We start from the raw sequence: 20,673 nt of genomic DNA, 5'->3' as shown, positions 1-20,673 counted from the left end.
TAATATCAATGAAATCAAAACAGATTACATAAAAAGTTATTCCTAAATCCTAATACATGATTGGACTTAGGACATATTCCTTTCAATCTCCCACTTGTACTAAAGCCAATCACTCTGGTATCTAATACCCATCTAGTCTTTATGACGATCAAAGTGACTTTCAGAAAGTAGCTTTGTGAGTGGGTCTGCTATGTTGTTATGTGTGTCAACTCTAATTCAATACAATATAAGAAATGTTACTGCGCTCCCACTAACCCTTTCGTAGACGCATGGTTCATCTACGTTTTTGATAAAATCAAACTCTTTGATTGTCTCATCAAAATGAATGTTCCATCTTTCGAGAAGCCTGCTTTAAACCACATATGGTTCGCAGCAGCTTACACACTAGGTTTTCATTTCTCTTGGAAAGAAAATCATCTGGCTAATTGCCAGATCTCATAGTCGTAGTAAGTAGCAATCGCAAGCAAAATCTGAACTGATTTTAACAGGGCTACAGGTAAAAGGTTTCATCAAAGTCAATCCATTGCCTTTGTTTGAATCCTTTTGCCATAAGCCTGGCCTTATAGGTCTCCACCTGGCCATCTGCTATAATCTATCTTTTGTATACCGTATACATAGATTCCATTCTGGATTTCATGGCACTATGTCATTTCTCTGAGTCAACACTACTCATAGCCTCATTATAGGTCACAGGGTCGTCATCATCAATGATCGACAACTCATTATCATTCTCAATGACAAGGCCATATTACCTCTCAGGTTGGCGAGACACTCTCCCTGTTATATGAATGGGCTGTTCCACAAAAGGTTGTTCAGTCAGAACAGGTGTTTCCACTTGAACCGTAGTAGTTTGTGCTTCTTGAACTTCATCAAGTTCAATTTTGCTCCCATTGTTTCCTTCAAGGATAAACTCCTTTTCCAAGAAGGTAGCATATCTGGAGACAAACACCCGATGATCGATGTAAAAGTAATACCCTAAAGTATCTTTAGGATATCCCACAAAACTACATTTTACGGATCGATATTCCAGCTTATCTGGGTCAACTTTCTTGACATAAGCTGGACATCCCCAAATCTTAACGTGTTTAAGACTCGGTTTCCTTTCTTTCCATATCTCATACGGAGTTTGAGGAACAGATTTGGAAAGCACCTTATTCAGTAAATATGCTGAGGTTTCCAATGCATAACCCCATAGAAATACTGGAAGATTTGCATAGCTCATCATGGACCGAACTATGTCTAACAAAGTTCGATTTCTCCTTTCAGATACCAATCTGGAGGCGTCCACTGGGAGACTATACCATTTACTTTGAGATAATCCAGAAACTCTCCATTCAAGTATTCACCACCTCGATCTAATCGAAGAATTATAATACTATGTTTGGTTTGTTTCTCCACTTCATACTTATATTCTTTGAACTTTTCAAAGGCTTCAGACTTGTGTTTCATCAAACACATATCCGAATCTAGATCTATCATCTATGAAAGTAATGAAGTATGAAAATCCACCCATGGCTTGCTTAGACATTGGTCCACATACATCTGTGTGTACCATTCCTAGCAAATTTGCAGTCCTCTCTCCATGTCTACTAAATGGAGACTACAGTGCCGCTATAAAGTGAGATTTTCATCATCCCTTTTCTTTTATTAGTTTGTTCAATCTGAAGTAAATTATGTCACATATATACAGACCATTATTTAAAGTACCACGTCCATAAAGAATATTATCTCTAAGAATAGAACATTCATTATTCTCAATAATAAATGAAAATCCAGCCAAGTCTAACATGGGAATAATATTCCTCACAATCGAGGGAACAAAATAACAATTATTTAAAACAATAGTCTTGCCTGTAGGAATATGTAAATGAAATGATTCTACATCTTCAGTAGTAACTCTTGCTCCATTTCCCATCAGTAGAATCACCTCCTCTTCCTCAAGAGTCCTACTTCTCCTTGGTCCCTGCAACAAATTGCAGATTTGAGAACCACAGGCGGTATCTAATACCCAAGTAGAAATTTGATTTAATGACATATTCACTTCTATCATGAACATACCTGAATCAGAAGCGGTAGTCTCACTACCCTTCTTCATCTTCAATTCTGCAAGGTAAACCTTGCAGTTCCTCTTCCAGTGCCCCACCTTGTTACAGTGAAAGCAAACAACTTTGCTCTTGGGGTCTTCAGCTTTTGGTGGAACCGGCGTTTTCTCACCTACTTTCTTCTTCTTAGAAGAGTTCCTCTTCCTTTTCTTAGGATTGGAACCTTCACCAATTAGAAGAACAGAACTCTTCTTAGGGGAAAAATTCGATTTCGCAGTCTTCAACATGTTGTGGAGTTCAGGCAGGCTGACATCCAACTTATTCATGTGAAAATTCACAACAAACTGCGAGAACGAACTCGGAAGCGATTGCAAGACCAAGTCTTGGCTCAGCACCCCATCCATGGCAAAACCAAGTTATCCAAGACGTTCAATCAAATTGATCATCTTAAGTACATGGTCATTCACAGATGATCCCTCAGACATCCTACAACCAAACAACTCCTTCGATATCTCATATCGAGCTGTCCTCCCCGCCACATCATACAACTCTTGTAGATGCATTAGGATAGTGTGAGCATCCATATGCTCATGTTGTTTCTGTAGCTCAATGTTCATGGAAGCTAGCATGATGCATTGAGCAACATTTGCATCATCTATCCACTTACGATACACAACATGTTCATCATTATGTGCATCACTAGCAGGTTCAGTAGGCTTAGGTGAGTCAATCACATATTCCAGCTTCTCAATCCTGAGAACAATTCTCAAGTTTCGAAGCCAGTCAGCATAATTAGGACCAGTCAATTTGTGAGCATCCAGTATGCTCCTGAGTGATAGTGCAGAAGACATAATGTATATTGTAAATCTGTAAATGACAAACACATAACAACACTTAGCAAATATTCGATTTCATTTTAAAACACTATATGAATCGGGTCTTTATTCATAAGTGGCTCCCACTAGTTTATCTAATTTATTCAACCCCCTACGTGAAAAATTAAGCATTCATAATGCTAGTGGGAATAGGGATCCTACATTCCATTACACAACCCCGGCTGTGGCACGAAACGCCATGTAATGTTCAATAGGCAGACAACTCTTGTCAATTACATCTAATGTTATTCCCTAATCAAACTTTAGCCTCTTGAATAATTGAGTCACGGCTGTGGCACGACAAACTCAATATTCTAAGTCAAGTCTAGCCCAACATTCCGTACAATTGAATCAGTCCCCAAAGGCCCACGGCTGTGGCACATAACGACCTTTAGATTCTTATTCAATGTACACATCTCTATGTAATAGACAAGTATTTCTTATTTCAAAATCAAAGCCCTCGGCTGTGGCACGAAACGACAATGATTCAAAAATAAGAACTATTTTTCTATCATGTTGGAAGGCTATGACCGACACAAGCTCGTTGTGTCATTGGCCAATTACTACTTGATATTATTTAATTTTAGAGGGATTATATTACGTTACAATTATAATCATATTATAAAGAGATTCTTCCTTTTAAATTAAATATTTCAAATTAATAATCAATAATCAGATGATTCCCAGATCGGGTGGAGCATTGTCAAGAGCCGTCACTTAATAACCCTTTCTTACAGATAGAAATCTGTTGTTGACAGAATCATCCTTTCTCTCATATCGAAAATTCATATTCAATTACGTGTTTCATAAACACAAGAATCTCATGATTGTATTCATAATATTATTATTAAGGTTATGAAACAATTTCACTATACTAGGTTGTCTAACAAACGCCTTATGTTCATTTAAGTTCACCTAAATCTATCATCGCATGATAAACTAAGCATATATCACATATATAAACATGAATAAACATCAAGGTAGGCATGTTATATCATCTAGCACATTAGTCTAAGCATTATACATCTCTATGTATCACATGAAGCATTTAAAAGCAGTTAAAACAGTTAAAAACAACTTTAAAACACTTCCGGAAATATAAACAGTTCAAAACTTTTATATAAACTAAAATTAATCACTCTATTAGATCCGTCTCGGAAAAACGAATCCAACGGTATATTGCACGCCCAAAACGGAGTTACGAAACTCCCAGAAAATCAATTTTAATATGGACAGTTGGGCTGTAACGCATTACAGGAACGCGTTACAAGCCCTGTAACGCATTCCGGTGATGCGTTACAACCCTTTTAACCAATTAAAAGGTGTAACGCATTCCGTGAATGCGCCACAGGTGTGTAACGCATTCTCGGAATGCGTGACACCCCTTTTTTTTGTTGTAGCAGCCGACAGCTTCTCTCCTCGGTTGCCGTGCATGCCTGACATTCTATCTGCCGTGTCTGTCTTCTTGCTTGCATCACAGACTCAGACAAGTAACAGCAGCAATACAGATATACATATACATACTAACAAATAATATATATATATGATTAATTTAATTACGAATTTAATTGTAAGAACTTCAAAAATTCATAATAAAAAATCTATACATCATAAAATTATGAAAAAAATACCCAGACGATCTACAACACTTGTAGAACCCAGATCAACATTCAAAATAATTCTGAGAAACGATTTCTCATCAGAAAAAATTAATCCATGATATAACTTGTAAAAATCATAATTAATTCATACAAGCACATAAAATTCTGAAATTTTTACCACAGATCTATATGCATACAACCTATGCTCTGATACCAATGTTGAATTTTAATCGCAGCGGGGCATGGAAAAACACTTTTACACATATAAAATCCAAATAAAAGCATACAGATCATGAATAAAAATTCGAGGGATTGGATCTAACCTTTAAAATAATTCGGAGACAACGATCAGAGATCCTTAGCAGTTGCTCCTCAAGTGTGAAGCACTCCACCGGTATCCACCAAGAAAACGATGTTAAGGAGGAGGAAGGAGGTGGAGAGAATTGGGTTTTCCAAATTTTTTGGGTTTTTGTGGTTCAAATAAAAATAGGGTCTATAATAGTGTATTTATAAGCAAAATTTTTAGCTGAAATTTTCCCATAAATATTATTATTATTATCCCATTTATTATTCTCATTAATAATTAAAACACCTTTTAATTATTAATTATTTTTCTAAACACTTTAGAAATAATTCTCTCTCTTGATTTAATTTCCAAAAATTAAATTCTTAATTAATAATATTAAGAACTTTTCTTAATTAATTTATAATCAATTAAATCTCATTTAATTAATTATTAAATTTGCCAATTAATTATTTATTTCACAAATAAATAATTATTAGCCATTATTAATTAATTCCTCCACCATTAAATCATTCTCTTTTTATGGTGTGACCCTGTAGGTTCAATATTAAGCCGGTAGTAGAAATAAATAATAATAAAATTATTTTATCATTATTTATATAAATTCTCTAATTTATTAAATATGATTAATTAATTAATCACATTTATTCTACATCGTGAGGGATACTTCTCAGCATATCGCGACTATCCGGATAATATGAATTCACTGCTTAGAATACTAAGAACCTATTCAGTGAATAGTTACCATACAATAAACTCCTTCTACCCTACAATGTCCCGATTAAATACAAGGCATGGATCTCGTGTCAAGCCTATCTAATTTAATCACTTACTTACCAATTACTATGCGTATTTCTATGCATATTAGAAACTCCTTTCTAATTTCATTCACTCTGGCCAGAGATTCCTGAACTAGCATAAGTGGATCAGCCTTGAACATTCGCTTCCTTCACTGGAAGGGGTAGATCCTTTATTGATCATACACTATCTTCGTGTACAAATTCCTATACCCAGTAGAGCCCTAATAATTGTCCCTGGAGACTAAGAACTAAACCAAAGCATAGTTCAGTATACACAAGATGACTATGATGACCTCAAGTCTAAGGATACTTGTACAACTATCACTATGTGAACAACTGCTGACACGTGAGTGAACTCCATCAGTTGTTCAGCTGTGCGAGTCATGTTCAGTAAACTTATTCTATAATAAGCACCTACATACTAGCTATAGTGTCACCACACAAATGTCTATGAGAACAGACATCCTTCATAATGAAGCAAGCATAGTATGTACCGATCTTTGCGGATTATTAATTACCAGTTAGTAATCCTATGACCAGGAACTATTTAAGTTTAGAGTTATCATCTTTTTAGGTCTCGCTATTATGATCTCATCATAATCCATAAAAAGCTTTACTCTAAACTATGGTATATCTTATTTAAACACTTAAATAGATAAAGCCCGTAATAAAAACAAAAAAAGTCTTTTATTAATATCAATGAAATCAAAACAGATTACATAAAAAGTTATTCCTAAATCCTAATACATGATTGGACTTAGGACATATTCCTTTCAATCATAAGGTCAAGAAGTTGACAGTTTAAGGAGAGAAGTGTTGCCTCAGTGATGCGAATGCAAATATGACTGCAAATGAGAATGCGATTGCGAGGGTCTTGGGATATGTCGAGGTGCTATATTATTGAAACAAATTAGGGTTAGCAACTAGTGCTAACCTATACCACTTAATCTATCACATATAATCCAATGTATAACTATTATATACATTTCCCATTCCCACTGGCCGATGCTACACATATATTAAATGACATATAAGCATGTTATTTATACTCACGTTGCATCCTAGGACTTAGGGAATCCAAGCTCTAACTCAATTACATCCCTCCACGTTTTTCGCCGTTACACTTAAGGTTTTCCTCGAATACCACTTACTCCAATATTTTTATAAAATCAAAAAATAATCATTTTAACATGAAACCTTCACGAGGGCCTTCCTAAATATCTTCACTATTTTACATAAAAGTTTCATATTTTACCAAGTCGTTTAAGGGATTAAAAAAATAGCCTCAAAGTTGCATACAAAATATAAGGGTTGGTTTCGCTAAATATCGTTTATTACAACGACCATTTCTCCTAAACCGTAAATCCGTTTAACATGATATATACAGCAAAATGAAGCTTAAAACATAATTTAGCTAATCATGGAAGTTGTGAGGTTTAACAGTGAAGGTTTTGAGCCCAAAAGTTAGACACAAAATAAGGCATTATAAAATCGTGCATTACGATAACTATAAACTAATGATTTCCAAAAATTACACAACCCAAATCATCATCAATCCAACAAAAACTCAAGGTCTCATATTTTACAACTAAACTAAGTCAAAATCTCTTTAAGAACATCAAACCCAACAAGTACTAATCATGGATCAACAATCAACAACAACAACTTAACATACATGGATCTAAATATGCTTTAAAACATCTCATTCATCAACAACCATCCAAACATCCATATAACATCTCTAAACTCAAACTTATACTAAAGGATTTGGAGCTTTATACCTTCCTTTGAGAGTATATAATTACTAGGAAGCCTTAGGGAGTCCTTAGCTATCCTTATAATGATCAAAACCTCCAAGAAAAATCAAGACCACAAAGTTAATTCTTGAAATCACTATTCACGCTGAACTATAAAAAATTTAAAATATGTGTAGATCTTCGTGAGAGCTTCGATTTGACTAGTAGAACGCGCAAAATGACCATGAGGAACTCAAGATACAAGCATTTCTTCCTCCTCCTCATTTTCCATTTATTTTTCCTCTCGGGTTTCTTGAAAAGGAAATGGGGGAGAACTTTTTTTGGATTCTTGAAAAATATAAGGTGATAAGGTGATTAATTATCTAGATATTTTTTGATAGATGCATCGTATCTTGCTAAAAAGTGATTACATCACCTTCATGACATCATTTCCTTGCCAAGTGTCACTAGCTTATGGTGTAAAAGTGTCATAGCTCCTAGCCACTTATTTTAGCTTCTCTTAGAAGCTTCCTACCCATGATACTTGCATGTGTTCGTCCTTGATCATTTAATTATTTTATGACTCATTTATCGCTCAATCTCGTTGATCGTTTAAGGGAATATATCTGCGGTCTTATTGTTAGGGGTCTACTAAACCTCCTCGGTATCTTTTATTCCTTCATTAATCCTCATTTATAATCTATGGATTTAAGTCCTTCAATCTTAATGCTTTATACTTAATTCTTTCTGTGTCTGCTGGATTCTCGGGAAAAATTAAAGTGCTCGTTTTCGACGACTTTTACATACACTCATATTCATCACTGAACACTAATATGAACTCAAAATTTTCATAAAAGAACTTCTATATATGGTCGTCTGATAATATTTCACAATCAGCAAAGTTACTATTCATCAGGATTTCAAATAGTTGCAAAAAAAATTGGGGTTATTACAGTTATGTTATGGATCCGCTGAAAAATTCAATCTCAAAAATCGAATTACGCCTTGTGTATTTGTATGTATAATAGTGTAAAGGCTCGTGCGTGTATATGCACAATCAAAAAATAAGTCTAAGTTAATTTAGTACTTGTGCATATAGGAAAGAGATAGTTCTCACTCGCGCCTCCTGTGTAACTGAGATGTATTTAGAACAAATTTAGCGCCTACAGGGTACACAGGGGTTGGGCCTACAGTGAAAATACTTAGAAACTATTATAAGCAAAGCACTTGCGCCTATAGTGCTTCTACTTATAAAAGTTTCTAAGTAGACACTTGCGCCTAGCTACTGGAGCGTAGTTTTCATCATAATCTATTCCCTCTTCTTAGGAATAACCTTTTCCTACCATTCTGACTTTGTTTCTCGTTAAAATGTCATCTTCATCCAATTTGTTTCTGAATACCCACTTAATATCAATTACTATTTTGCCTTTAGGCCAGGGTACCAGTTCTAAACTTTCTGCCTTTCAAACTGATTGAGTTCTTCTTGCATTGCAATAACCCATTCTATATCTTCTAGTGCCTCATCCACTTTCTTAGGCTCCATTTCTGAAAGAAACCCTGAAAAGTGATATTTATATATTGTGTGGCACGTCTAGTTGTCACTCCCGTGTCATGATCGCCAATGATCAATTCAAAAGGATGATCTCTGTTCCAAACCCACTTTCTTTCTAGATAAGATCTTGATGTTTCCTTTTGTCCAACATTATATTGAGTGTGAACTGTAGATCCTCTTCCTGCTCCCCCTGAGTTAATGACTCCATGGCCTGATGATTATGTTCTTTGATTAGTGGTTCTAGTAGGGCTTCCTATCTTATCTGCATTACCACCACTATCACCACTTGAATCAGGATCATTATTGTTGTTAATGGTATGAATAACATAAGCAACTTCAGGTTTGTCATCATGTAAAGGATCATCTGAAAGATTCTTAAATTATAGAGATTTAAATTACTTTTCTCTTTGCAGGCTTGCTAACTTGGTGTCGTCGAATGTTACATTTAGGCTTTCACTCACCTTCTGATCAGCAGTCATATAAACCCTGTATGCTTTAGATTCCATAGAGTAACCAAGAAATATGCCTTCTTCTGCTTTAGCATCAAACTTTCCCATATGCTCATTTTCTTCTTTAAGCAAAAATCATTTAGCTCCAAACACATGAAAGTATTTCAGTATTGGTCTCTTGTCAGCCATGATCTCATATGAAGTCTTATCATGATCTTTATTAATCATGATAAGATTCTAATTATAACATGACATGTTAACTGCTTCAGCCCAAAAGTAGGTAGAAAGCCTTAATTCATTTAGCATAGTCCATACTGCTTCAACCAAGGTATGATTCTACCTTTCCACTACTCAATTTTGTTGTGGAGTTTTTGGTGGTGAATACTGTCTCGAAATACCTTACTCTGTAAAAAAATTATTAAGAAATGCATTCTTGAATTCTGTTCCATTATCTGATCTGATCTTCCTAACAGGTCGTTTAGCTTCCAACTTAATTTTCCTTATATGATCAACAATTACCTGTGGTGCTTCATCTTTTGATTGTAAGAACAACACCCATGTGTATTATGAGTAGTCATCGACTATCACTAAAGTATATCTTTTTTTAATAGTGACAGAACATTTAGTGGACCAAATAAATTCATATGGATTAGCTAAAAAGGTTCAATGATACTTGTCATTTTTTTGTTTTTGTGTGATGGTTTCTTTGACATCCTTTTTTCACATACTTCACAGAGTCCTTCTTCACATAATTCCATCTGTGGTAGACCTCTTATCAACTCCCTTTTTTCCAGTAAGTTCATTGTCTTGAAATTCAATTGTGAGAGATTCTTGTGCCATAACCAATTTTGTTGATGAAGCTGTTCTGTAGAAACACCTCATCACCCCATCACAGGTAAAACTCAAGGCAGCTACGAACATATTACCTTTTCTTAATCATGTAAAACAAGCTTCCCATCTTTCCTGTTTGAGATCAAACACCTTTCTTTTCTGAAGTCAATATTGTATCCCTTATCACAAAATTGACTGATGCTCAAAAGATTATATTTCAATCCTTCAACAAGAGACATGTTTTCAATGACAACAATCCCAATTTCTAAATTTCCATATCCTATAGTAAATCCTTTGATGTCATCTTCAAGTAATTATAGAGACGACTTTCTCAACCACACCTGTGAGCAGGGACTTTTCTCCTGTCATGTGTCTAGAACACCCGATGCCCAGAATTTACATGATCTTCTCCTTTCGTACCTTTCCCTGAAAACACAAATTTATTAAGAAGACTTTGGTACCCAAACTTAACTTGTTTGGGTCCTGAAGGTTTAGGTAAAAATAGGATCAACATCCGAGGTAACATAAACATGCTTAACATTCACTGAATGTTTTGTTCTTAGTGTTAGTCTTGACATCTATGTTGTCAGACTTAGAGACAAGTGTAACCTTCCCAACTTTAGGAGGTACTACAGTTTTTGCCTGTATGTGCACATTACTCATGTTTGTCTTAGTATCAGTGCAAGTGCTAGTAGTTGCATGAGAAGCTTTAAAATAGACATGGTAACAAATACACATGGATACAACCAGCTACCCCACAGGGCCCATGAAAACTAGGCATCCTAGGCATGTCAGGCATACTAGAAAATGCAACAGATTCTACTTTAACCTTAGTACATACATGTGTAAGGTGTGCAACAGAGTTATAGTTATTACACAACTTTTTAGATGCAGATGAAGAAGATGCAAAATTAGATTTCTTATTCACTCATACCTTGCTATTCATGTTCTTCTTAGATTTAAGCTTAACACACTCATCAGTCTTAGAGTCATGTATGGTTTCTGATTTCTTAAGTGTGTCTAATCCTTGTTTATCCACCTTGTTACCATGGTCAATTTTGGATTTCTCATTTTTAACTAAAATAATAGGGGTTCTAGGGTATTCCTACCTTCATCTTCTCCTTATCCTCAACAATCAATTCCCTATTGATTAACAAACTCACTTCATCTAAAGGTTTTAAAACAAGTTCAGTGAACAACGTAGATACAACATCCCTAATAATATATGGTACTTTTTCAGGGACAAATTCATTTGCCTCTGATGCACCAACATGTTTCTTACCTTTTAACTTAGAATAATGAAGTCATATGATTGTCTTCGACTTAAACCCTTGACTATCTCTTATCTCTTTTTGAGTCAGAGTTGCATTCCTAAAGGCTTATAACTTCTTTTCTAGGTTAGCAACTTAGGGTTCTAAGAATGGCCTCTATGTCTGTGTTGTACTTAACCTTATTCTCCAAATATTCATTCTTCTGTTTAAGGCCATCTAAGGCAACTACAAGCAATTCTAGTCCTTCATTTCTTAAGGTCAGATTCTCAATCTTAAGAACTAGCTTACAATTTTCAAGTTTATATACAAGCATGCTTGTATGAATATTATACAATTTCAAAGTAAGTTCATGCATAGTAGATTTGTATTCAGATTCAGACATGTCAATGGTGGTAAGATAAATAACCTGAGATGATTGTTGTGATTCCTCTGCAAAGTCTGTCATAAGAGCGAGATCTACTTACTCTTCATCTGAATCAATATCATCCCAGTTTTTTCCTTCAGCAATATATGCTCTTCCTTTCTCCTTGACCACATATGCATTCAGCTCCTGTTTCAGCTTCTCATTTTGTTTCTTCAGATCTTCGTAAGTTTTTTTCTTTCACAGGAATACTTTCATCTTGCTGTGTTGGGATTTCTGCATTCAAATGCAAAGTGCCCCAATTCATTGCAGTTGCAGCATCTTATTTTGCTTTTATCCACCCAGTTTGACTCGAGCCCTCCTCTAGAACTAGACCTTGATGAGTAGCTACCTTTCTGAAATCTGCCAGATGAACCCCTAGACTTGTAGTTGGGCTTACTTCTGAATCTAACATGACTGAATTTTGAAGACATGTAAGCCATTGATTTGTCTTCCAACTCTTCCAGTTCCTCAAATATATAAAACTCACTTTCATCTTTCGGCTCACTTTGAGCAATTTCAGGTTCATAAGCAACAAGTGTAGTGGTCTTTGCAAGTGCCGTACTCTTGCTGTCTATAGAACCAAGACCTTAATTATGGCTCTCTGCACTTGTTCCAATTCACGGGTTCTCAATTTTCCATAAATTACATCCAGGGGCATAATAATAAAATCAAACCTCTCTCTGATGGATGTGTTATTCTGTTCCAAGTGGATTGGTAGAGTCAGCCTGAACTTCCTGTTTAACTCACGCATCAGATAAATTTTGCCCTGTAATTTTAATTCACTTAACAGTCTTGCATATCTCTCAAAGAGTGAAGACCGTTTTTCTCAAGACTCTAATTTAAACGTTTAAAATTGAGTCATCAGGATATCCATTCTGTTTTCCTTGACTACAGAAGTACCTTCCATTAACAGCTCAATGGTTTTCTATATTTGCTTTGCACTATTACTTCCTGATAGTTGATGACTCATATCTTTGTCAGTCGATTCCACTATTCTGATTTAAAGGCTTGTGTCCAAATTAATCAACTCCTTGTCAATATCTGTATATTTGGACGGATTCATGGGAGTAGATGTAGAAGGAATTCTCATACCAAGTGTGATTGATGATTCACGAACTACTTCCATTATAAGGACCATTCATTAATATCTCAATGTATAATGGATTCAAAACTTTCATGAACAACATTATCTTTTTCTTACATAAGTTGTAATTTTCTCGATCAAATGGGGGAATCTTGATACTTCCAATCCTTTGGTTGTTCAACATCTTGGCGGAATAAAATTATTTAAGATTAACAAATTTCAATATTGAATATTTTGAAAATTAAAATTTCAAGAAATTTTTGAAGAACTTGTTTGCTTTGATTTCTTTCTACAGATCTTGATTTGTATCTCAATCAACAAGCTCTGATACCAATTCTTAATCCCAAAGTATCATTGGGGGGAGGGGTTGTATACGATACCTACAATTTCTTTTGATTCATTTTAAGTTCTCCATTTAATGTACGGAATTAAAAAGTGCACAAAAAATTCGAGAAATATATTATTTTATTAATATGAACCTTGAGATTGATACATTCTAATCGATTAAGACTAGCTACAATAAAGTCAACTGTATAACAATATGGATACAAGATTTTCAAAATAAATTGCCTTAAATGAGCTCTCGTATTTGTTGCAGTTGGTTGCTGAAGAAGATCATTAAAAATTCAATCTTCTCCTTTTAGTGTAGACTTTTCATAAACTCAATTACGTGGCTTCATTACAGCCAAGTTAATTTGCTGTGTTGCTGTAACAAAGAATTAACCAAAGGCATGCACGGGTGCCAAGAGTGAATACTTTCACTTTTACTTGCGCCTAGAGTGTAAGAGGTATTACTTAGTCTTATATCTTTCATTGGCACCTAAAGTGCAAGGGTTAACACTTAGAATCATATCACCTTCTGGCGCCAAGAGGGGAACAACATTTGCCTTAGAAACAATTCCTCTTCTGACGCCTAGAAGGAAAGTCATTCATCACTTAGATTAATTTCTCCTACTGGCTCCTAGATGGGAAAACATTTATGACTTATAATATTTTCTTCTTTTTGCACCTAGAGGAGAAAACTCAAGACTTTGGAACTTTTCAGATCTTCTTCAATACTGCTCAAATCTTTCCATACTTTGATCCACTCTATCCTGTATCCTGACTCAGGAGGCATAATCATAAATTGTCATCCCATGGGATTCGAACATGTGACCAAGAGGATAATTATCCTCTCTTCAACCAACTGAGTCAACCCTTGCGGGCTTTATTTTTTATTCCAACGAAAAAAGTTTTTAAAATAATTTATATAACTATAGTAGATAAAGCCTTAAAATGCGTGTCGTATACTATATTTCAAATGTTAAGAATTCATTGGGACGGAGGGAGTACTTAAGGACTCTAAAGTTCATGTAGCGAGCACGAATGTTAAGGACTGAGGTTGGGCTGCAAATGAACAGAGTCGTTCGTGAACAAAACTCGGGATCACCTCGTTTAAGTGAATTCGGCTCATTCATTTTCTTAAACGAGCTAAGCTTGAACATAAAAATGAGCTCGGATGATTAAACAAGCCGAGCCGATCTTATTATCTGTTCGGCTCGGACTCAGCTCATTTAACTCGGGCTCGGCTCGAACTCGGTAACTCGACTCAGATCGAATAAATTATATATATATCAAAATAATAAATTATTACTAATCACTTAAATACTTTAATTAGTACATATTTTCATTATTTATTAATAATTTAATTATTCTAGAGTACTTAAACACTTAATTTTTTCGTAAAAAATAATCAAACATTATTATCATGATATATTTATCTCTAATTCTTTACACTTTCGCAGACTATAAGGTGATTACCTAAATTTAAGTGGATTAGATCGGTCAAGGGAAAGTGAACATTAGGTCTGAGGTGATTAACTTGAAATTTGAATGAATTTAGTTCGATAAAGTGATGAAAAGACGGGGATTTGATAGGTTGACGTGAGATTTAATAAATTAGATACAAATACTGATATATGTTATATTAAAAGACAAAAGTTCCACTACCACAGTTGGCTCCACGTGACTATGGAACCAACAAATCTGGGCCGTTCAAAGCAGTCCGCAATTAATCATCGCAGAAGACACGTCACCTTCCGTAATGAATCATTGCGGAAGCCTTTCAAAATAAGTGTTCATCAAAACACTTAGCCTTTGAAACTGCTCAAAACTTGAAAAAGTTTTGAGATTTACATTCAACCCCCCTTCTGTAAATCTCATTGTTAGTTCCTTGGGAATAACAATTGGTATCAGAGCAAGCTCTTAACATACAAAGAGTTTAAAGATCTATTCTACTAACATCATGAGTAAGAAGGATATTGGAGTGAAGATTCCAATCCTGGAAAGAGATAACTATCATCACTGGAAAGTGAAGATGCATCTACATCTTCTCTCTCAAGATGAAAGCTACATCAACTGCATTGAAAATGGTCCTCACATCCCTCACAAGGTGGCCACAGCTGCCACTGCCACAGTTGATGTTGGACAGTCTATTCCCAAGCCAAAAACAGAATGGACTGATGAAGATATTGAAGAGGTTCACAAGGACAAGAAAGCCATGAACATTCTGTTTAATGGCTTAGAACAAGATATGTTTGATAATGTCATTAACAACCAAACTGCTAAGGAAATTTGGGATACTGTGCAACTTATCTGTGAATGTACTGAACAAGTTAGAGAAAAGAAAATGCAGCTTCTCATTCAACAGTATGAATATTTTCATTTTGAAGAAGGAGAATCACTGAATGATACCTTCAATAGATTTCAGAAACTGTTGAATGGATTGAAGCAGTATGGCAGAGTGTACCAAGTCAAGGATTCCAACTTAAAAGTTCTGAGGTCTTTACCATAAGAATGGAAACCTATGACTGTTTCACTAAGGAATTCTCAAGATTATAAGGACTTCACACTTGAAAGATTATATGGAATTTTGAAGACCTATGAACTTGAGATGGAGCAAGATGAGTTGTTGGAAAAGGGAAAGAGAAAAAGTGGATCAGTTGCACTTGTAGCTGACAATGAGAGAACTGAAGCCAGGAATGAAGAAAAGACAATGCCAAGTCTCAAAATTGGCACAAGCAAATCAGAATCAAGCAAGGGAAAGGAGCAAGTAGCTGAGGTTGAAGACAATTCTAGTCAAGATGACTCTGATGATGTTGATGAACATCTGGCTTTTCTGTCCAGAAGGTTTGCAAAGATAAAATTCAAGAAAAATACTAGATTCACTAAGCCAAACAAGAACATGGTGGACAAATCTAAGTTCAAATGTTATAACTGTGGCATAAGTGGACATTTTGCAAATGAGTGCAGAAAGCCAACTTCTGAAAAAAAGAAATTTGAGCAAGTGGATTACAAAAAGAAATATTTTGATTTGCTCAAACAAAAGGAAAGAGCTTTTCTGACTCAGGAAAATTACTGGGCAGCTGATGGAGCCAATGAAGATGATGATATGGAGTATGTCAACCTAGCCCTGATGGCTAATTCTGATGAAAATGAAACTAGTTCATCAAGCAACAAGGTAATTACTACTGACCTCTCTCAGCTTTCTAAAAATGAATGCAATGAAGCTATAAATGATATGTCCAATGAATTATATCATTTACGTCTTTCCCTTAAATCACTAGCTAAAGAGAACACAAGAATTAAAGAGAATAATTTGTTTTTAAGTGATAGGAATGATGTGTTAGAGGGCAAGGTAATTGAGCTTGAAAAGATTAAAATCAAATGCTTATCTGTTGAGAGTGAATTAGAAGATTCTGTTAAGAAAGTAGAAATTCTTTCTAAACAACTAGAATGTGAGCAAGAAGTAATCAAGGCCTGGAAAACATCTAGGAATGTTAGTGCTCAGATTGTCAAGGTTCAGGGAATTGAATCACTCTGTGAGAATGCCTGGAAGAAAAACAAAAAGGAAGTAGAATTAATTAATGGATTGTCAACAGATGTTGAATCAACGGATGATGAAAGTTATCCGTTGAAGGAAGAAAATGAGCATCCGTTGAAGGCTCATCAATTAAAACAGGCAAGTGATTCTAAAAAGGACAATTTGAAAAATCTCAATAATAAGTTTGGTTCAACTTCCAAGAACTTTTTCAAAGAAGAGGCTAGCACATCCAAAGATGCCAGTAAGATAAACATAGGGCACATGATTTTAGATCAGTTGAAAAATAGGCTTAAGTTGGTTGAGGATAAAAATGAAACTAAAAGGAAATCTAATAGAAATGGGAAGGTAGAGATTAACAAGCACAACAATTACACACCTGATAAGTATGCTCCTAGAAAAAGTTATGTGCATTGTAAAAGTGTTAATCATCTATCTGCTAACTGCAAGTCTGTTAAGAATGCTCCCATGCCTTTAACTCCTTCCATGCCTAACATGTCTATGTCACCTCTGCATGCTATGCTTGTTATGTCTCAACAGAATCCTCATGCACATTTTGCAAACATGCCATATGTTAATAATCTTTATTTTGCTGCATTTAGTATGCCTCAAATGCCATACAACATGCCTATGTGGAATAACATGTTTGCACAATCTATGCCTTATCAAATTCAACCAAATGTGCTAAATGATTCTGTGACTAACCCTACACTTCATCCAACTACATCTGAGACCAAGGCTGACCCAAAGTTACCTAAGTCAAAAGGTGCAGGAAGTATGAAGTCTAGGAAAAAGACTAACAAGGCTAGACCCAAGGAAACTTGGGTACCAAAATCAACTTGATTTGATTTTGTTGTGTGCAGGGAAAAAGAAGGAATCTATGGTACTTGGACAGTGGTTGTTCAAGGCACATGACAGGAGATTTCACCCTGCTCACAGAGTTCAAGGAGAGAGCTGGCCCTAGCATAACCTTTGGAGATGACAGCAAAGGGTTCACTATGGGATATGGCTTGATTTAAAAAGAAAATGTCATCATTGATGAAGTTGTATTAGTTGATGGTCTCAAACACAATCTATTGAGCATCAGTCAACCATGTGACAGAGGGAATACTTTGTCATTCAATTCTGAAGCCTGTATTGTCACAAGTAAGAAGGACAACAAAGTGGTTCTAACTGGAGTTAGAAAAGGGAATGTATACTTAGCTGACTTCAACTCTACAGATGCAGAATCAATTACTTGTCTTTTCAGCAAAGCAAGTCAAGATGAAAGTTGGCTATGGCACAAGAAGCTGTCCCATTTGAATTTCAAGACAATGAATGATCTAGTCAAAAAGGACTTAGTTAGAAGAATGCCTCTAGTGGAATTCTCAAGGGATGGACTGTGTGATGCTTGTCAGAAAGCAAAGCAAAAGAGAGCATCATTCAATAAGAAGCTTGAATCAGCAATTGATGAACCATTACAACTGCTGCACATGGATCTTTTTGGACCAGTCAATGTATTGTCAATTTCAAGGAAAAGATATTGTCTAATGATTGTAGATAATTTCTCAAAGTTCTCATGGACCTACTTTCTTGGATCAAAGGATGAAGCTAGTGAAATCATTATCAATCATATCAAGCAAGTCAACAATCAGCCAGATTTCAAAATAAGAAATATCAGGAGTGACAATGGAACTGAGTTCAGGAATTCTGCCATGAGGTTGTTCTATGAAGAAAATGGGATCATACATGAGTTCCCAGCTCCAAGGACTCCACAACAAAATGGTGTGGTGGAAAGAAAGAACAGATTACTAATTGAAGCTGCAAGAACAATGCTTGAAGAGTCAAAACTCCCAACATATTTTTGGGTTGAGGCTGTTAACTGTGCATGTTACACTCAGAATATTTCTCTAATCAATCAGGAAAAATGCATGACTCCCTATCAATTGTTCAAGAGAAGAAAACCAACCTTAAACGTCCTTCATGTTTTTGGTTGCAAATGCTACATTCTAAGGAACCAACCTGATCACAAAGGAAAATTTGATGCAAAGGCTGATGAAGGGATATTTGTTGGTTATTCTGCAGGAAAATCATATAGGGTCTACAATCTAAGAACCAACATTGTTATGGAATCTGTGCATGTTGTGTTTGATGATAAAAAGATTGATGGACTAACAGATGAGGGACATCATGAAGGACTCAAATTTGACAACATTGAGATATATTGTGATGATATTGAAGACGAAAATGATGGAGAAGAAACTTCAAAAAGGATTCAAAGTCTGCCTCTGGATAATGCACAAAATGTTGCATCAGTTGAAAGTCATAATTCAGCATCCGTTGATAGAAGTAATGCAGCATCCATTGAAAGACAAAGTGCATCATCTGTTGAAGTACATAATGAAGCATCCGTTGATCATAATCTATCAACGGATAATAAATTTACTTCATCAGTTGATAGATCTCCCAGTTCCTTTCAAAGGATCAATAACTCAAGGGGAGTTTCAACCAATCAACACTCTATCTCACATCATGACAATACTGAGGCAACCTCATCTAGAGCTAATCTACCACCTCAAAGGAAATGGACCAAGAATCATCCTTTTGAATTGATCATTGGTGATGCAACATCTAATGTGCAAACTAGAAGGGCTTCTCAAGATGAATGTCTATATAGTAGTTTTCTATCAAAGGAAGAACCAAAGAGAGTGGAAGAAGCTCTATTGGATCCAGATTGGATTTTAGCAATGCAAGAGGAGCTAAACCAATTTGAGAGGAACAAGGTATGAAAGCTGGTACCCAAGCCAAAGAACAAGAGCTCCATTGACACAAAATGGGTATTCAGAAACAAGATGGATGAAAATGGCATTGTCATAAGAAATAAAGCTAGATTGGTTGCCAAGGGCTATTCTCAACAAGAGGGAATAGATTTTGATGAGATATTTGCTCCAGTTGCAAGACTTGAAGCCATCAGAATTTTTCTAGCCTATGCAGCCCATGCCAATTTCAGAGTCTATCAAATGGATGTCAAGAGTACATTTCTGAATGGAGAATTGGAGGAAGAAGTTTATGTGAACCAACCTCCAGGATTTGAAGATCCAAATTTTGCAGACTATGTGTATTATCTGTTGAAAGCACTCTATGGACTAAAGCAAGCACCTAGAGCCTGGTATGAGACTTTGTCAAAATTTCTCCTAGATAATTACTTCACAAGAGGTACTGTTGACAAAATTCTCTTCTTTAGAAATGTTAATGGCTCTACAATACTTGTTCAAATTTATGTAGATGATATTATATTTGGTTCTACAGATGATAAGCTTTGTAAAAAGTTTGCTAAGTTAATGCAAAGTAAATATGAAATGAGCATGATGGGAGAGCTAACTTATTTTCTTGGTTTACAAGTTAAACAAGTTAGTGGTGGAATTTTCATTAGTCAAACTAAATATATTTATGATCTTTTAAAGAAGTTTGACTTAATGGAATGTTCATCTGCAAAAACTCCCATGACCACTGCCACCAAGCTTGAATTAAACAAGGCTGAAAAGTCTGTGGACATTATAAGTTATAAAGGCATTATAACACCCCCAGATCCGGGGTCGGGGATCCGGGTCATCACGGTCTTTCTTTCCATAATATCACTTCACTTAATTAATAATAATAACCTTATGCTGTGACCCCACACTAACACACACCACAACCCGTTATAGTCTCAGAGATGAAATTGAAATAAGTACAAGTCTGTGAATCCACAATTTAAAAGTTATTACAACCCAAAATGATTACTTGATAAATTTACAGTTAATTTCCATTATCTGCCACAAGTTATAATTATACATAATTGATTCTCAAAAGTAGATGGTCTGATCTACAATAGATCTACCTCTGCA

Source organism: Apium graveolens, chromosome 2 (assembly GCF_009905375.1).
Source record: "Apium graveolens cultivar Ventura chromosome 2, ASM990537v1, whole genome shotgun sequence".
In the NCBI taxonomy this organism is placed as follows: Eukaryota; Viridiplantae; Streptophyta; class Magnoliopsida; order Apiales; family Apiaceae; genus Apium; species Apium graveolens.
The sequence above is the reverse complement of the archived record's forward strand: the minus strand, read 5'-3'. Positions refer to the sequence as shown.